This window comes from Salmo salar, chromosome 13 (assembly GCF_965601325.2).
Source record: "Salmo salar chromosome 13, fSalSal1, whole genome shotgun sequence".
NCBI lineage: Eukaryota > Metazoa > Chordata > Actinopteri > Salmoniformes > Salmonidae > Salmo > Salmo salar.
The window spans coordinates 76,298,724-76,318,639 of NC_138303.1; positions in this window are offsets into that span (position 1 = coordinate 76,298,724).

Below are 19,916 nucleotides of genomic sequence, written 5' to 3' on the forward strand. Positions count from 1 at the left end.
TAAAGTCTCTTTCTCCCAAGTATGTTAAACAATTACATAAAATTAACAGGAAGTATAAATGAATCCATAAGTTTTAAAATGCAGATGCAAACAAACCATTACATTGGTTGATTTTAAGTTTGCTTTGGTATTGATAAAATCAGATTAATGGGTAATGCACTAGGGCAGAGCGAAATTACAATATATACCATCATTACTGTTAATGTATTCATGTGTTAAATTAAGAACAGTAATAAGTTATCAAAATTCCAGAACCAAAGAATACATGTATTATCATGCCACGTTTAAGTGCTTAAAAGAGGCAGTCGTTTTTACCACAAAGGATCCATTTTCAAATAGGTGAGTGAATTGTAGTGGAGAAAGTTAGAATGTAATCAACAGAGTGGTCGAATTGTAGTTCAGTGCATTTGGAAAGTATTCCTTCCCATTTTCCACATTTTGTTACGTTACAGCCTTATTCTAAGATGGATTATATTAATTGTTTCCCACCAATCTACACACAATACCCCATAATGACAAGGCGAAAACAGGTTTTTAGAAATTGTTGCATGTTAATGAACAACAGAAATACCTTATTTACATAAGTATTCAGGCCCTTTGCTATTAGACTCGAAATTAAGCTCAGGTGCATCCTGTTTCCATTGATCATACTTGAGATGTTTCTACAGTTTTGGAGTCCATCTGTGGTAAATTCAATTGATTGGACATGATTTGGAAAGGCACACACCTGTCTATATATATTACCTCCCACTGTTGACAGTGCATGTCAGAGCAAAAACCAAGCCATGAGGTCGAGGGAGAGCTCCGATACATGATTGTGTCGAGGCACAGATCTTGGGAAGGGTACCTGTGGCCTCCATCATTCTTAAATGGAACAAGTTTGGAACCAACAAGACTCTTCTTAGAGCTGGCCAAACTGAGCAGTCAGGGGAGAAGGGACTTGGTCAGGGAGGTGCCCAAGAACCCGATGGTCACTGACAGAGCTCCAGAGTTCCTCTGTGGAGATGGGAGAACGTTCCAGAAGGACAAAAATCTCTGCCGCACTCCACCAATCAGGCCTTTATGGTAGTGGTCAGACGGAAGCCACTCAGTAAAATGCACATGATAGCCTGCATGGAGTTTGCCAAAAGGCACCTAAAGGACTCAGACCATGAGAAACAAGATTCTTTGGTCTGATGAAACCAAAATTTAAATATTTGGCCTGAATGCCAAGTGTCCCGTCTGGAGGAAACCTGGCACCATACCTACGGTAAAGCATGGTGGTGGCAGCATCCTGCTGTGGGGATGTTTTTCAGTGGCAGGCACTGGGAGACTAGTCAGAATCGAGGGAAAGATGAACGGAACTGAGCGCTCAGGACTTCACACTGGGGCGACGGTTCACCTTCCAACAGGACAACGCAGGAGGGGCTTCGGGTAGGCTCTGAATATCGCTGAGCCACTCTGACTTGAACCCGATTTAACATCTCTGGAGATACCTGAAAATAGCTGTGAGGCGACGCTCCCCATCCAAGCTAACAGAACTTGAGAGGATCTGCAGAGAATAATGGGAGGAACTCCCCAAATGCAGGTGTGCCAAGCTTGTAGCGTCATATCAAAGAACAGTCAAGGCTGTAATCACTGCCAAAGGTGTTTCAATAAAGTTTATTTTTATTTATTTCACCTTTATTTAACCAGGTAGGCAAGTTGAGAACAAGTTCTCATTTACAATTGCGACCTGGCCAAGATAAAGCAAAGCAGTTCGACAACATACAACACAGAGTTACACATGGAGTAAAACAAACATACAGTCAATAATACAGTAGAAAAATAAGTCTATATACAATGTGAGCAAATGAGGTGAGATAAGGGAGGTAAAGGCAAAAAAGGCCATGGCGGCAAAGTAAATACAATATAGCAAGTAAAACACTGGAATGGTAGATTTGTAGTAGAAGAAAGTGCAAAGTAGAAATAAATAATGGGGTGCAAAGGAGCTAAATAAATAATAAGTACTCACTAAAGTGTCTCAATACTTATGAAAATCAGATTTTTCATTTTTTTTTATTTTGAATACAATTGCAAATATTTCTGAACCTGTTTTTGCTTTGTCATTATGGTATATTGTGTGTAGATTGATGGGGAGAAAAACAATTGAATCAATTTTAGAATGAGACTAACGTAACCAAATGTGGGAAAAAATAAAGGGGTCTGAATACTTAACGAATACACTGTATGTGATAGTAGAACAGTAGCCTGAGGGAACACATTTAATGTGTTGTGAAAAGTGTTATTTTAAATTGTAAACTCAGCAAAAAGAGAAACGTCCTCTCACTGTCAACTGCGTTTATTTTCAGCAAACTTAACGTGTAAATCTTTGTATGAACATAAGATTCAACAATTGAGACATAAACTGAACAAGTTCCACAGACATGTGACTAACATAAATGGAATAATGTGTCCTTGAACAAAGGGGGGGTCAAAATCAAAAGTAAGTCAGTATCTGGTGTGGCCACCAGCTGCGTTAAGTACTGCAGTGCATCTCCTCATGGACTGCACCAGATTTGCCAGTTCTTGCTGTGAGATGTCACCCAACTCTTCCACCAAGGCACCTGCAAGTTCCTGGATATTTCTGGGGGGAATGGCCCTAGCCCTCACCCTCCGATCCAACAGGTCCCAGACGTGCTCAATGGGATTGAGAGCCGGGCTCTTCGCTGGCCATGGCAGAACACTGACATTCCTGTCTTGCAGGAAATCACGCACAGAATGAGCAGTATGGCTGGTGGCATTGTCATGCTGGAGGGTCATGTCAGGATGAGCCTGCAGGAAGGGTTCCACATGAGGGAGGAGGATGTCTTCCCTGTAACGCACAGCGATGAGATTGCCTGCATTGACAACAAGCTCAGTCCGATGATGCTGTGACACCCTGCCCCAGACCATGACGGATCCTCCACCTCCAAATCGATTCCGCTCCAGAGTACAGGCCTCGGTGTAACGCACATTCCTTCGACAATAAACGCAATTTGATCATCACCCCTGGTGAGACAAAACCGCGATTCGTCAGTGAAGAGCACTTTTTGCCAGTCCTGTCTGGTCCAGCGACGGTGGGTCTGTGCCCATAGGCGATGTTGTTGCCGGTGATGTCTGGTGAGGACCTGCCTTACAACAGGCCTACAAGCCCTCAGTCCAGCCTCTCTCAGCCTATTGTGGACAGTCTGAGCACTGATGGAGGGATTGTGCGTTCCTGGTGTAACTTGGGCAGTTGTTGTTGCCATCCTGTACCTGTCCTGCAGGTGTGATGTTCGGATGAAGTGAAGTTATTTGGATTTTTACGAATTATCTTTGAAAGACCGGGTCCTGAAAAGGGACGTTTCTTTTTTTGCTGAGTTTATATAACTGCCTTAATGTTGCTGGACCCCAGGAAGAGTAGCTGCAGCCTTGGCAGTTTCCTTGGTTGAAACACTAACTTCTGAGTTCCAAACTGCCTCTGGAAGCAACGTCAGCACAATAACTGTTCGTCGGGAGCTTTATGAAATGGGTTTCCGCCACCGAGCAGCCACACACAAGCCCAAGATCACCATCCGCAATGCCAAGCGTCGGCTGGAGTGGTGTAAAGCTCGCTGCCATTGGACTCTGGAGCAGTGGAAACGCGTTCTCTGGAGTGATGAATCACACTTCACCATCTTGCAGTTGGACGGACGAATCTGGGTTTTTAATGCCCATGATTTTGGAATGAGACATTCAATGAGCAGGTGTCCACATACTTTTGGTCATGTAGTGTAGATTTTACATTTACATTTTAGTCATTTAGCAGACACTCTTATCCAGAGAGACTTACAGTAGTGAATGCATACATTTCATTTCATGCATTTATTTAACTTATTATGTGACATATGTAACATATTTACACTTGCCATAACAAAGGGGTTGAACACTTATTGACTGAAGACATTTCAGCTTTTCATTTTTTAATTAGTAAAAATGTCAAATTCGACATTATGGGGTATTATGTGTAGATCAATGACACGTCTCAATTTAATCCATTTAAAATTCAGGTTGTAACACAATAAAACGTGGAAAAAGTCAAGAGGGGTGAATACTTTCTGACGGTTTAACTAACTCACTATGTAAAAGAAATGTCCATTAACATTAATAATACTAATTTCAGCCAGTTAGCCTGCACTCAAAGTTTCTACTGAAACTTACTTTTCTAGTTTGCTACTTGTAGAGATACTATTTTAATAGTAATATCATCAAGTAATTTTTTATATTTGTATGTTTTAATATATTTAAATCTACCTGCAGTGAAGCCGCTCGATATTTACATTACATTTAGTCATCTGGCAGACACTCCCATCCAGAGCGACCCACAGGTGCAATCGGGGTCAAGCACCCCGCCCGGGGGCACAGATCTCCAACAAGTCAAATCGGGGAGCCGGACCAGCGACCTATCGGCCACCGGCCCAAGTTCCCAACCGCCAGGCATCCAACCATCCAAGTTCCCAACCGCCAGGCATCCAACCATCCAAGTTCCCAACCGCCAGGCATCCAACCATCCAAGTTCCCAACCGCCAGGCATCCAACCATCCAAGTTCCCAACCGCCAGGCATTCAACCATCCAAGTTCCCAACCGCCAGGCATCCAACCATCCAAGTTCCCAACCGCCAGGCATCCAACCATCCAAGTTCCCAACCGCCAGGCATCCAACCATCCAAGTTCCCGAGAGCTGCCCCTCAACCATCTGAGACCCCCCACACAGTCAACAACAACCAACATGAACAAAAAGAGAAGAGCAGAACAAAGGAAAACTACAGAAAACAATACAAAAAACATCAAGGTCAACAAAAATCAAAATAGCAAGGCTGACTATGCATTTGAGGCACTATTTACGTGTGTGTGTGCACATGTGCGTTTGAATGCGAGTGTGTGTGTGTGTGTGTGTGTGTGTGTGTGTGTGTGTGTGTGTGTGTGTGTGTGTGTGTGTGTACAAGTCAGTTAGTTGAAATTCAGTTTCTGAATCTTACTGAAAATAACATTCAACTTCTCAACAACACCTTGCTTAATTGAATCAGGTGAGTTAACATGGCAAGGGCTTCTATGAAAGCCTGCACCGCCTCTCCTCCAGAACCATGTTTGGAGACAACTAAGAGAGAGAGTTTTGAAGAGGAGGAGAAGAACATGGAGTGTCTCGAAGGGGAGATCGGGATGTCGCTGGCTGCAGACATGAAAGAAGAGAGAGAGGCGTTGGAAGGGTTCAATCAGGGTAGCTGTGATAATGTGGATGCGGACCCGATGTATGAAGAGCCTCTGGTTGCTAACTCCTCTGTTATAGGAGGTGAGGAGTTAGCAACCAGAGGCTCTTCATGCATCGGGTCCGCATCCACATTATCACAGCTATCCTGATTGGACCCTTCCAACTCTTCTGCCTCTGCCTCTATCTCTTCTTTCATGTCTGCAGCCAGCGACATCCCTATCTCCCCTTCAAGACACTCCATGTTCTTCTCCTCCTCTTCAAAACTATCTCTCTTCTCCCCCTCTCCTTCCTCCTCCCTATCAACCTCCTCCCTTTCTTGACTGGTGGTGGGTACGTTGTAGGTAGAGCCCACCCCCTCCTGACTGGTCTCTGCGGGCTGGCTCTCTCCAGAGCTTGCCGTGGTGAACTCTGATACGCCCGTGGGTGGAGGAGTCTCATCACCAGCGACTGCAGCACGCTGTACATGCTGGGGTGAGGTCCGTCTGCAGACAGAGCAGCCAAAATGCATCCCAACATTTCAGTTGCGTTGAAAAGGTAAGACACTATTGAGTTAAACTTTACATCCTGTACTTCTACAGGACCAGGGTTGGTGGCGTACTATATATTTGGACAGGTCTGAACAACGTATTGAAACGTGGTTTTGACTGGAAGAGTGCTGACTCTATTCTGACCATGCTGCTGGCTCCCAGGCTGGCTGTGGTGAAGCTCTTGGTGTGGGGAGGCAGGAAGCAGGTGCTGCCCCAGTTAGAGGTGTCCAGCAGGCTGGGCAGATGGGGGATGGGCTCCCCAGTGAGCGCCATGGCTCTGTAGTTGGGCGCAGTTGCTGCACCAAACCAAAACAAGTATATCAATGACGTAACACCTTGCTGCAATTCAATGTGTAAATGTAGAGGTTTAAAAGTAGTACTCCTGATGTTAAACATGCACAGTGTGAGTTCAAATCCAATGGTATTAGTCACATGCACCGAATACAACAGGTGTAGACCTTACAGTGAAATGCTTACTTACAAGCCCCTAACCAACAATGCAGTTAAAAAAAAAAAATACGGGTAAGAATATGAAATAAAAGTAACAAGTAATTGAAGGGCAGCAGTAAAATAACAATAGCAAGACTATATACAGGGGGTACCGGTACAGAATCAATGTGCGGGGACACCGGTTAAATGAGGTAATATGTACATGTAGGTAGAGTTATTAAGTGACTATGCATAGATGATAACAGAGTAACAACAGTGTAAAAGAGGGGGCAATGCAAATAGTCTGGGTACCCATTTGATTAAGTGTTCAGCAGTCTTGTGGCTTGGGGGTAGAAGCTGTTTAGAAGCCTCTTGGACCTAGACTTGGCACTCCGGTACTGTTTGCCGTGCGGTAGCAGAGAGAACAGTCTAGACTCCAGTCTTAGGCAATTTTTAGGGCCTTCCTCTGACACCGCCTGGCATAGAGGTCCTGGATGGCAGGAAGCTTGGCCCTGGTGAGGGCCATTCGCATTACTCTTGCAGTTGGAGGCCTTGCAGTTGGAGGCCGAGCAGTTGACATACCAGGCAGTGATGCAACCAGTCAGGATGCTCTTGATGGTGCAGCTGTAGAACCTTTTGAGGATCTGAGGACCCATGCCAAATCTCTTCAGTCTTCTGAGGGGGAATAGAGATTGCATCATCTGTGGATCTGTTGGGGCGGTATGCAAATTGTAGTGGGTCTAGAGTTTCTGGTATAATGGTGTTGATGTGAGCCATAACCAGCCTTTCGAAGCACTTCATGGCTACAGACGTGAGTGCTACGGGTCGGTAGTTGTTTAGGCAGGTTACCTTAGTGTTCTTGGGCACAGGCACTATGGTGGTCTGCTTAAAACAAGTTGGTATTACAGACTCGGACAGGGAGAGGTTGAAAATGTCAGTGAAGACACTTGCCAGTTGGTCAGCACATGCTCGCAGTACACGTCCTGGTAAGCTGTCTGGCCCTGCATCCTTGTGAATGTTGACCTGTTTAATTTAATTTTTATTTAGCCTTTATTTAACTAGGCAAGTCAGTTAACAACAAATTCTTATTTACAGTGACGGCCTAGGAACAGTGGGTTAACTGCCTTGTTCAGGGGCAGAACGACAGATTTTTACCTCGTCAGCTCAGGGATTCAATCTAGCAACCTTTCGGTTACTGGCCCAACGCTCTAACCATTAGGCTACCTGCTGTATGTAAAAAGCTACCAAAAAAATAGAGGAAAACTCTCTAGGTAGATAGTGTGGTTTACAGTTTATCATGAGATACTCTACCTCAGGAGGGCAATAGATTGAGACTTCCTTAGATATTGTGCACCAGCTGTTATTTACAAAAATACATAGTCAGCCGCCCCTTGTCTTACCAGACACCGCTGTTCTATCCTGCCGGTGCAGCGTATAACCCGCCAGCTGTATGTTGATAGGGTCGTCGTTCAGCAACATCTCCATGAAGCATAAGATATTACAGTTTTGAATGTCCCATTGGTAGTTTAATCTTCCGTTTAGGTCATCTATTTTATTGTCCAAAGATTGTACGTTTGCTAGCAGAATGGAAGGAATTGGGGATTTATTCGCCTACGAATTCTCAGAAGGCAGCTCGCCCTCCGGCCCCTTTTTCTCCACCTCCTCTTCACGCATATCACGGGGATCTGGGCCTGTTCCCAAGAAAGCATTATATCGTTTGCGTCGGACTCGTTAAAGGAAAAAAAGGATTCTGCCAGTCTGTGGTGAGTAATCGCAGTCCTGATGTCCAGAAGTTATTTTCGGTCATAAGAGACGGTAGCGGCAACATTATGTACAAAATAAGTTACAAACGACGCAAATAAACGAACAAAAAACACAATTGGTTGGGGGCACGTAAAACGTCTGCCTTCTTCTCCGGCGCCATCTTACTAGTTGACTGGTACTGTATGTTCTGGAACATTTCACCAAGTGACTACTCCTAAGCTTAATTTCACGGTGCAACTGGGGAGTTTCTACAACTGAAGCTCCAGTAAAGTTCTGGTAGCTAGGTGTCGTTGGTTGGTACCTGGGCTGCGTGGGGGGCTTTTGAGGGGCAGAGGTTGTCTGTTCATGGGGCTGGGGTGCAGTCTCTCCTGGCAACCCACTCCTGGTGCAGGCGGGTCACCATGTGATGCTGAGGACATCAGTCATGTCAGGTACACCGCTGTATAAACACACACACGTAGGTGCGCGCGCACACACATAAATTGATGAAGACCATGACACATTGTACGATGAGATGTCTAAGAAAGTCTACAGAATGTGTAGATCTGTGTCTCAGAGAGTGCAAAGATATGTGCCTGAAACACTCTGTGGCACACTGGAAATTATATTGTTGGTGGACGTACTCCCAAAGGAAGAGTTGTTGGTGCTTGACGATTACATCATACCGCAGAACACCTCAATCTACTCTCTGACAGCCTCACCTTTCCCAGAGCTCCTAAACAACATTCCCATCAGGTCTCAACATGGGGGGATTTACAAAGCTTAAGCGTTCATCTGCACTGAAACTTCTATTCACAACACACATAATACATTACATAATCATATATTGTACAGTTGATTTTACCATGGAACCTCAGTGCCAGTGTGTCGGTGCTGCTCCTAACCTTTATTTAACTAAAGGGGGTGTGCTACTCCTATGTTATGTTATACCATATAACTATTACATTAACTAAGAACTACTAGACCTGGCTGTCTCAGGATGGGGATGTGAGGCAGGGACGGGGGAGGGGGCTGGAGAGGACCTGTAGCCATTCTCACTGTGCCCCAGGGGGTCCAACCGCTGGACCCTGTCCCAATCTGTCCTCCACCTCCTTACTGTCACTGCTGCCAGGGGGCCCCACAGCCACCCCCGGGTCATCCTGGCCAACATCTCTGGCACCTAACCTATGGGAGGTCGATGTGTTATGTGAACTGTAACTTTGAACTTTGGTATAATGTATGTATAATATGTCCAGTATGGTGAGTTCTCGGTAACACTTTACTTTACACCCAAAATATGTCATAACAGCTGACATAACTTGTCATAATATAGTCATAACATTGTCATGACCCATATATGTATATCTATAGTGGCATACACTACCGGTCAAAAGTTTTAGAACACCCCAATTTTTCTCGTTGTTATTGAAATCAGTTCATGTCCAGTGAATAGTCCAGTGAATAACATGAAATGGTACAAAGGTAAGCGGTAAACTGCCAGAGGTTAAAACATTTTTTTGTTTAGGTTACCAAAAACGGTACATTTCAGAGTTATAAAAAAAGGCATTTTTCAGGGAACAAGTAATGGGTTAACAACTTACAGCTGTTCTGCAGCAATGGAAGTAAATTAAGCCTTGAAATTGATGCGAACAATTCCTACAGGTGTCCCAACTCTCGTTGATTACTTACAAACCCTCTGTCTGTATGAAAACAGTGTTGGAACAGACTGTGTTACTACACCCCCTTAAGCATTATTTGGACAGTATTGTACTGCAGGAAGTAGTATATTGCTATCATAATGGCGAGAAAAAGGTCATTAACAAAGGAAGATAGACAGACCATTATAACCCTTAAAGGTGTAGGTCTTTCCTTTAGAGAAATTGCAAAGAAAGCCAAGGTGTCAGTGAGTACAGTTTCCTACACCATCAAAAGGCACTTGGAAACCCTGACAGGAAGAGGTCTGGCAGACCCAAAGCCACAACAGAATCAGAAGACAAGTTTCTGAGAGTCAACAGCTTGCGTGATAGGCGGCTCACAGGACAACAGCTTCAAGCACAGCTTAACACTGGTCAAAGTAAGCAAGTCTCAACTGTAAGCAAGTTTCAACTGTGAAGAGAAGACTTCGAACCGCATGGTTTGACAGGTTGAGTGGCAGTAAGAAAGCCATTGCTAAGATGGCAAAATAAGAAAAAGAGGCTTGCCTGGGCCTTGAAGCACCGCCGGTGGACTACTGAAGACTGGAAGAAGGTCTTATGGACCAGTGAATCAAAAATCAAAATCTTCGGTTCATCACGCAGGGTTTTGGTACGCCGTTGAGTAGGCAAAAGGATGGTTCCTCAGTGTGTGACACCAACTGTCAAACATGGAGGAGGAAGCGTGATGGTCTGGAGCTCTTTTGCTGGATCCAGAGTTGGCGACTTGCACAGAGTGGCACCCTGAACCAAAACGGCTACCACAGCATTTTGCAGCACCATGCAATACCCTCTGGTGTACGCCTAGTTGGTCAGGGGTTCATCCTACAGCCAGATAATGACCCAGAACATACCTCCAGGCTATGTCAGAACTACCTTAGAAGAAAAGTACAAGACGGTAGACTTCAAATCATGGAATGGCCAGCACAGTCTCCAGACTTCAACACCATCGAGCTGATTTTGGATGAACTGGGCAGAAGGGTTAAAGTAAAGCAACCTACAAGTGCAACACATTTGTGGGAACTTCTGCAACAGTGTTGGGAAGAACTTTCTGAACAATATTTGATTTCCATTGTAGAAAGAATGCCACGAGTGTTTTCGACTGTTATGTCCGCAAATGGTGGCTACTTTCAGTCAAAAATGTAGATACAATATTGTTAAACCAGAACGATTCCATGATTTATTTTTTTGTCTCCAATTGTTTTTGTTCTATGCTTTAATTTCAGAGTACATTAAGACATTAAACTGTGTAAATTTCAATAAAACCTGGAAAAATGGAGGTGCTCTAAAACGTTTGACTGGTAGTATACATTGCGTTATTTTATGGCTGGTTATGACACTTACATAAGAGTGTCAAAACAAATCAAATCAAATTTGATTTGATTTTACATAAGTGTCAAAACCCACATTTATTTAAATTCGTGTTTTCCCTGCCAAGAAGTTCCTTTTGTTTGAAAGTTTGTTTCTTAAATCCTTTGTTGTTGCAATGATTTCTTTAGTCACATTTTTTTCATCCTATTTTAAGTACATTATGCCACTGTTGTGAAGCATTATGACCATCCTGTGTCACTTTACTTGGACCAAGGAAAATACACTTTATTTTTTATGTATTTATTTTTATTTCACCTTTATTTAACCAGGTAGGCCAGTTGAGAACAAGTTCTCATTTACAACTGCGACCTGGCCAAGATAAAGCATAAGCAGTGCGACAAAAACAACACAGTTACACATAAACAAACGTGCAGTCAATAACAAAAGAAAAGAAAAATAGAAAGATCTATGAACAGTGTGTGCAAATGTAGGGAGGTAGGCAATAAATAGGCCCTAGAGGCGAAAATAATTACAGTTTAGCATTAACACTGGAGTGATAGATGTGCAAGTAGAGATACTGGGGTGCAAATGCGCAAGAGGGTAAGTAATAATATGGGGATGAGGTAGTCAGGTGTGCTATTTACAGATTGGCTGTGTACAGGTACAGCGATTGGTAAGCTGCTCAGACAGCTGATGCTTAAAGTTAGAGAGGGAGATATAAGACTCCAGCTTCAGAGATTTTTGCAATTTGTTCCAGTCATTGGCAGCAGAGAACTGGAAGGAAAGGCGGCCAAAGGAAGTGTTGGCTTTGGGGATGACCAGTGCAATATACCTGCTGGAGCGCGTGCTGTGGGTGGGTGTTGCTATGGTGACCATTGAGCTGAGAAGGTGATGGCTTTACCTAGCAAAGACTTATACAGTGGGGGAAAAAACTATTTGATCCCCTGCTGATTTTGTACGTTTGCCCACTGACAAAGAAAGGATCAGTCTATAATTTTAATGGTAGGTTTATTTGAACAGTGAGAGACAGAATAACAACAAAAATATCCAGAAAAACGCATGTCAAAAATGTTATAAATTGATTTGCATTTTAATGAGGGGAAATAAGTATTTGACCCCCTCTCAATCAGAAAGATTTCTGGCTCCCAGGTGTCTTTTTTTTATACAGGTAACGAGCTGAGATTAGGAGCACACTCTTAAAGGGAGTGCTCCTAACCACAGCTTGTTACCTGTAAAAAAGACACCTGTCCACAGAAGCAATCAATCAATCAGATTCAAAACTCTTCATCATGGCCAAGACCAAAGAGCTCTCCAAGGATGTCAGGGACAAGATTGTAGACCTACACAAGAATGGAATGGGCTACAAGACCATCGCCTAGCAGCTTGGTGAGAAGGTGACAACATTTGGTGTGATTATTCGCAAATGGAAGAAACACAAAAGAACTGTCAATCTCCCTCGGCCTGGGGCTCAATGCAAGATCTCACCTCGTGGGGTTGCAATGATCATGAGAACGGTGAGGAATCAGCCCAGAACTACACGGGAGGATCTTGTCAATGATCTCAAGGCAGCTGGGACCATAGTCACCAAGAAAACAATTGGTAACACACTATGCCGTGAAGAACTGAAATCCTGCAGCGCCCGCAAGGTCCCCCTGCTCAAGAATACATATACATGCCCGTCTGAAGTTTGCCAATGAACATCTGAATGATTCAGAGGACAACTGGTGAAAGTGTTGTGGTCAGATGAGAACAAAATTGAGCTCTTTGGCATCAACTCAACTTGCTGTGTTTGGAGGAGAAGGAATGCTGCCTATGACCCCAAGAACACCATCTCCACCGCCAAACATGAAGGTGGAAACATTATGCTGTGGGGGTGTTTTTCTGCTAAGGGGACAGGACAACTTCACCGCATCAAAGGGACGATGGACGGGGCCATGTACCGTCAAATCTTGGGTGAGAACATCCTTCCCTCAGCCAGCATGACAATGACCCAAAACACACGGCCAAGGCAACAGAGTGGCTCAAGAAGAAGCACATTAAGGTCCTGGAGTGGCCTAGCCAGTCTCCAGACCTTAATCCCATAGAAAATCTGTGGAGGGAGCTGAAGGTTCAAGTTGCCAAACGTCAGCCTCGAAACCTTAATGACTTGAAGAAGATCTGCAAAGAGGAGTGGGACAAAATGTGTGCAAACCTGGTGGCCAACTACAAGAAATGTCTGACCTCTGTGATTGCCAACAAGGGTTTTGCCACCAAGTACTAAGTCATGTTTTGCAGAGGGGTCAAATACTTATTTCCCTCATTAAAATGCAAATCCTTTTATAACATTTCTGACATGCGTTTTTCTGGATTTTTTTTGTTATTCTGTCTCTCACTGTTCAAATAAACCTACCATTAAAATTATAGACTGATCATTTCTTTGTAAGTGGGCAAACGTACAAAATCAGCAGGGGATCAAATACTTTTTTCCCCCACTGTAGATGACCTGGAGCCAGTGGGTTTGGCGACGGATATGTAGTGAGGGCCAGCCAACGAGAGCAAACAGGTCGCAGTGGTAGGTAGTATATGGGGCTTTGGTGATAAAACGGATGGCACTGTGATAGACTACATCCAGTTTGCTGAGTAGAGTGTTGGGGGCTATTTTGTAAATGACATCGCTGAAGTCGAGGATCGGTAGGATAGTCAGTTTACGAGGGTATGTATGGCAGCATGAGTGAAGGAGGCTTTGTTGCGAAATAGGAAACCGATTCTAGATTTAATTTTGGAATGTAGATGCTTAATGTGAGTCTGGAAGGAGAGTTTACAGTCTAACCAGACACCTAGGTAATTGTACCATGCGTAGGTATGGTGCCAGGTTTCCTCCAGATGTGATGCTTGGCATTCAGGCCAAAGAGGTGATTTCGTCAGACCAGATAATTCTGTTTCTCATAGTCTTTAGGTGCCCTTTGGCTAACTAAATGCTGGCTGTCAAGTGCCTTTTACTGAGGAGTGGCTTCCATCTGGTCACTCTACCATAAAGGCCTGATTTGTGGAGTGCTGCAGAGATGGTTGTCCTTCTGGAAGGTTCTCCCATCTCCACAGAGGAACTCTGGAGCTCTGTTAGTGACCATCGGGTTCTTGGTCATCTCCCTTACCAAGGCCCTTCTCCCCCGATCGCTCAGTTTGGCCGGGTGGCCAGCTCTAGGAAGAGTCTTGGTTGTTCCAAACTTCTTCTAATTAAGAATGATGGAGGCCACTGTGTTGTTGGGGACTGTCAATGCTGCAGAAATGTTTTGGTACCCTTCCCCAGATCTGTGCCTTGACACAATCCTGTCTTGGAGCTCTACGGACAATTCCTTCGACCTCATGGCTTGTTTTTTTTTTTGCTCTGACATGCAATTTTAACTATGGGACCTTATAGATAGGTGTGTGCCTTTCCAAATCATATCCAATCAATTGAATTTACCACAGGTGGACTCTTATGTCAGTAAGGTATTACTGTTTTTTATTTTTAATAAATGTGCAGTAATTTCTAAACCTATTTTTGCTTTGTCATTATGTGGCATTGTGTGTAGATTGCTGAGGAGTATTATTGTTTTAAATCCATTTAAGGCTGTAACGTAACAAAATGTGGAAGAAGTCAAGGGGTCTGAATACTTTCCAAAGGCACTGTATGTAGGTGTCATAACCAGACATAAAATAACACAATATATGTCACAATGGGTCTAAATGTGTCATGACAGTGTTATGACCATATTACAGGTTATGACATGTTATGTCATCCATTATGACATGGTTATGACGCTGGGTGTCAAGTAAAGTGTTACCGAGTTCTCACCGGTCCATTTGGCCTTGGCTGGGGGCTGAGGTAGTCTGGGCTGTGGTGGAGGAGGACTGTCCTCCAGAGAGTCTGTCCCTCAGAGGAAAGACAGAGCCTGGGATGGAGCAGAGAGAGCAGCAGAGATGGGCAGTATTTCTGTTACATGTATTTGAAATGCGTATTTCAATTACTTCTGAGTATTTTGTCATTTGTATTACACAGGGCTAAACTATACTCCAATGTATTTTGTAACAAGATCTTTTGAGAGCAGTAATTTCCATTTTCAAAATACTATACCATGTTTTATAGTGGTTCACCATTTTACACCCTGCATTTGTATCAGAAGTCTGGTGGTGCTATGGTGTGATATGTAAAAATGGGCAATTGCAAAGCATGCTGAGTATTATTCTAATGAGCTCTGCCCGGAAACAAGGTTTTGTCTAGAAGGAATACAGCTTTTGTCAAAATTGACTTTTTGTAGCAGGTTTAGTAGAATTGACGCAGCAGGTTAGAATTTTTTAATTTTTTTATTTTACCGTTGTTTTACCAGGTAAGTTGACTGAGAACACATTCTCATTTACAGCAACGACCTGGGGAATAGTTTCAGGGGAGAGGAGGGGGATGAATGAGCCAATTGTAAGCTGGGGATGATTAGGTGTCCGTGATGGTATGAGGGCCAGATTGGGAATTTAGCCAGGACACCGGGGTTAACACCCCTACTCTTACAATAAGTGCAATGGGATCTTTAATGACCTCAGAGAGTCAGGACACCCGTTTAACGTCCCATCCGAAAGATAGCACCTTACACAGGGCAGTGTCCCCAATCACTGCCCTGGGGCATTGGGATATTTTTTAGACCAGAGGAAAGAGTGCCTCCTACTGGCCCTCCAACACCACTTCCAGCAGCATCTGGTCTCCCATCCAGGGACTGACCAGGACCAACCCTGCTTAGCTTCAGAAGCAAGACAATTAATGTAACAGGTTAGGAAAATTAGGTTAAACTGTATCCCATCTAGACATGACCCCAAAACAAGGCCAATAATAATACCCGATGTGCTTTGCAATTAATTTTGGTATGTTCATTTTCGCATATACATTTACATTTTGGTAATTTAGCAGACATTCTTGTCCAGTGACAGTCAGTGAATTCAACTATGGTAGATAAACAACTCATATCACAGTCATAGCAAATTAAAACATTTCTGTAACCGTTACTGAGAATGTTGTTGTTCGGGCTGGCTACTTGCAAATGTATTTCTGTATTTTAAAATACAAAATACATGTATTTTAATTAAATACATTTCAAAATACAAGTATTTTGTAGTTTATATCGATACATTCATCTTTATGGTATTTTGTCATGTTTGCAAGGTGTCCAAAACACACAAACAACTAAATGTCAAGTGCTGTGTCTCTGTAGTTTGACTAAATGAGGCCCCTGCAAGTTCTGTTAGGAGTGTAATGGTACACGTATTCGTACCGAACCTCAGTTAGGTCCGTACTGTTAAAACCAAATGAATGCATAAAAATAAATATTTACTAAATAGAAACACTATAGGCATTGCCTACACTGCGTTGTAGGCCTATGCCTCTTGAGTAAATCTGAGCTAAAAATAACTATTTCAGACTCTGACTGAGTGACAGGCAATTTGCTGAGTGATGCCATTGACATTTAACCGGTGCTGTGGGGTCAAGGATGTGAGCGGTCCACTGCATTGAGTGTTCTTGACCAATCACAGCAGGCACCGCATCACTCCAGGGGCATCTTGCAGTGCATGCTACGCTGCATCATATTAGTGGAAAGCAAGACTGTTCTCAGGGCAGCAGAGCTCGTGACTTTATGCTCCAGACCGAACACTGGGGGCTTGATTGCACCCTGGGAGGTGAAATGTACTCTGGGAATCGCAGTATTTTGTGTAGACCATCAGGCTTGGACAGTATGCCTTATATACTGTATACTGGGTTATTTGGAAAAAGCCACAGAATGGTTTTTCAATACCATAAATACCTTCAAAACTATTTATTTGAAGTTTTTCAATACATTTTAATATTTGTAGCAACTTTTTAAGTTAATACTTGCAGTCAACTTTGGCAATATGTTAGGAGATAAAGCAGATTGCATTCTTTATTTCACTTGTCACATTATTTTACATTATGAAACTTACCGCAGTCCCCTAGAACAGTTGAGTCAGTCACGTGTTCATTGTAAAGAGCACAACAAGAGAAAGCGGGAACTGGTGAGTCCATAGTATTCTTTTGGCGAGTCTCTGTAGTGCAGCGCACATTAGGTGATGAAGTTAAACTTGTATGCAATTCACCACCAAAGGTTTGCCATGTTTTAGAAGTCAAAGAACTCTGTTACCTGAGTTACATATACAGCTACCATTTTTCCCCCCTGTGCTCCCAACTAGTGTTTTTTTCCTCCTCCGTTTTTCCTCCCCTCTGCTCAGTGTACACATGCTGCGCTTCCTTCAGAAAAGCATGCATCACAACTTTGTTCATTTTGCACAAATTCTCTTGTTCACTTTCGCTTGTAAATGTCCACATTCATCGAAAATGACATTCGGTAGCTAATAGCTATGCTTGTATAACTTTATGAGCTGGATTTGCCTGTTTTTGCAATTTGTTTTGTTGTTGCTTGTTATTCTTTAGCTAACAGCGTCTGTGTGAATTCACTATTAATTGTGTTAACATTTTGGTAATAGAGGCCCAATGGGCTTTTTTTGTGGTAAATCCCGGGATGAAAATCTGGATACCGCTCAAGCCTATAGATAGACTATTCTATTTGTATGGTGTTTAGACTAGGGCAGTATTGAAGCTTTTTTTTTTAAAGTGTTTTTTATATTGTTTTGTAAATAAACAATACATTTTTAATAAATACAATTATTTAGCTGTAATGAATAAATAATCATAGGTCAAATGAATGTATTTGACCCAATATTATGGCCATAGATTAGCAAATGTACCTTTATGTGTATCAAATTACATTTTAAAACAGTTTAGAATTAATAAAATTATTTTGTATGCTCTTATTTTGTATGAGTCTTAGATGTGGTTTTGCAGAAGGAAAATTGAAGCAATTTTTCTGTTATGTAACCCCTTACACTCGTGGAAATTGGCCTATATGGGCCAAATTGAAACGTTTCGAACATAAGAACTATAAAAAGCATATGCATGACCATGGTAGCAATTGAAAGAGAACACTTTGGAGATTATGGGAAATATCAGACCAAAGGTGAGGACACAACATTTCACCTGACACAAGACTGAATCTAAACATTCCACTGCTGATTTTATGTGCATTTTACATTTACTGTACTTTTCACAGCATCTGTCAATAATGAAATCTGAAAATACTCTGGATACATTCATTAACATAATAAGAATATTAACGTAACTTTTTGAGTAGGTTCAAGATAAGAAAAAACAATTACAAGGGTTTGAGTGAGAGGTCTAACTGGTGTATCCAAGTCGCCACACACCTCCAAACTGTGCACAGTTCCTAAGTCATTTCAGTGCACTTTTACGACTCAGTCTTCAACTATAAGGTGCTTTTTTGATCTCTCCTAGCTTTGCCTTTGAGGAACTGAAGCAAGCACGCTTGTAGTTTTTTGTTTGTAACACAGCCCTGCATCCCCACATCACACTTACTGTTGCTTACACAATCCAGAAACGTTCCATTATAAATCCCAATCTAGGTCAGGTGGGAATCATTTGAAAGCTTATTCTATTGCCAACATGGCCAACTAAGTTTATAAAAAAACATCTTACAGTATTAGGCTTTCAAAAGGCACTTCATACAAACATATTGTAGTTTTGGTGCGCATAGAATGGAGTCATGAGTGCGTTCAAGTGTGTGTTCCGTGGTCAATTTTCTTCACAATAAGACAAACAGGCTCATTCTGTTCAGGACAACAAGGGGTATCACGCATGTCATCCTTGTATCTGTGGATCAAACATAGCAATCATAAATGTTGATACTGTAAATGACACGAGTTTTCAAATATGGAAATGTGAAGTTCACATTTGGACTCAAGGGTATGTGGTTTGCTTATATGACATCAAAACAGTATTTGTTATAATCCTCAAGTCCAACAGTTTTTTTCAATTTCAACTTATTTTTGACGAAATAGTGAATCGTGCAAGGGTGCCAATATATTTCACCGCAACTGTACATGTTTATGTTATGTTTAGTATTTCATTGCAGGTGCAAGGACTACAACTGAAAAACAAAGTAGAGGGGGAAAAACCTACTAGAGCAAGTTTTGGGCAGCATGTGTTTTGTTTGTTCCTTCTCCCTACCTTGGCACCATGAAGTGGAGGCTGGAAAGTTTGGCCATGCCGGGGTGTGTGAGGAGGACGTTGTATGGGGAGAGAGCTCGCAGCACCAGGGCCCGGCCATGCAGGTAGAGCAGAGCCTCACACACTTGCAGCACCACCAATAGCATGGTCTCAGCACGCACCACTGGGAACTCAGCACGCTGGTGTGGAGGAGCACAATTAAGCATGCATTTAATTTATCCAAATATTTAAGTACAAAACACAGATAAATGGTGTGTGTGCGTGCGTGCGTGCGTGCGTGCGTGCGTGCGTGCGTGCGTGCGTGCGTGCGTGCGCGCGCCTGTGTGACTGGTGGGGATTACCCTCTGGTGCAGCAAGTTGTGCAGGGAGCTCACGTAGATCCTCTCAAACAACAGGCGGACCCTTAGCAGGTCACTGGACATGCCCACTGTCATCAGCTGAAGCAGGTGGGGATGTAACAGACAGTCACACTGCAGTTACTGGGTTAGGCCCTATATCCCTAGACGACAGCGTCAATACCACTGAAATGACAGGTGTGATTTAGGTAAAAGACTATCATTTGGAGGAACACAAGTGGAAACTCAACGCAGCAGTTCTTTTATATATTTTTTAAGGGGTTTGAAAAGGTTCTAATAGATTTTGTTGATGTCTTCTCACCTGGAGAACTCTAGCTCAATGAGCAGCAGATCCAGGTAGTAAAGTCCTGCGCAGGCATGCATTTTAAACCTGAGCCCTACCCATGCCCATGACGTTCAGACTCTACCCTACCCAGGCCCATTTGCTTTTGCCAAATTTAAGGCCCGGCCCTGCCCAAAACCCGAAATCAGAAATAACTTCCTCCGTTAGTAAATCCATTAGCTGCTCCTTGATGTCTGTCACTCGCTCCCTTC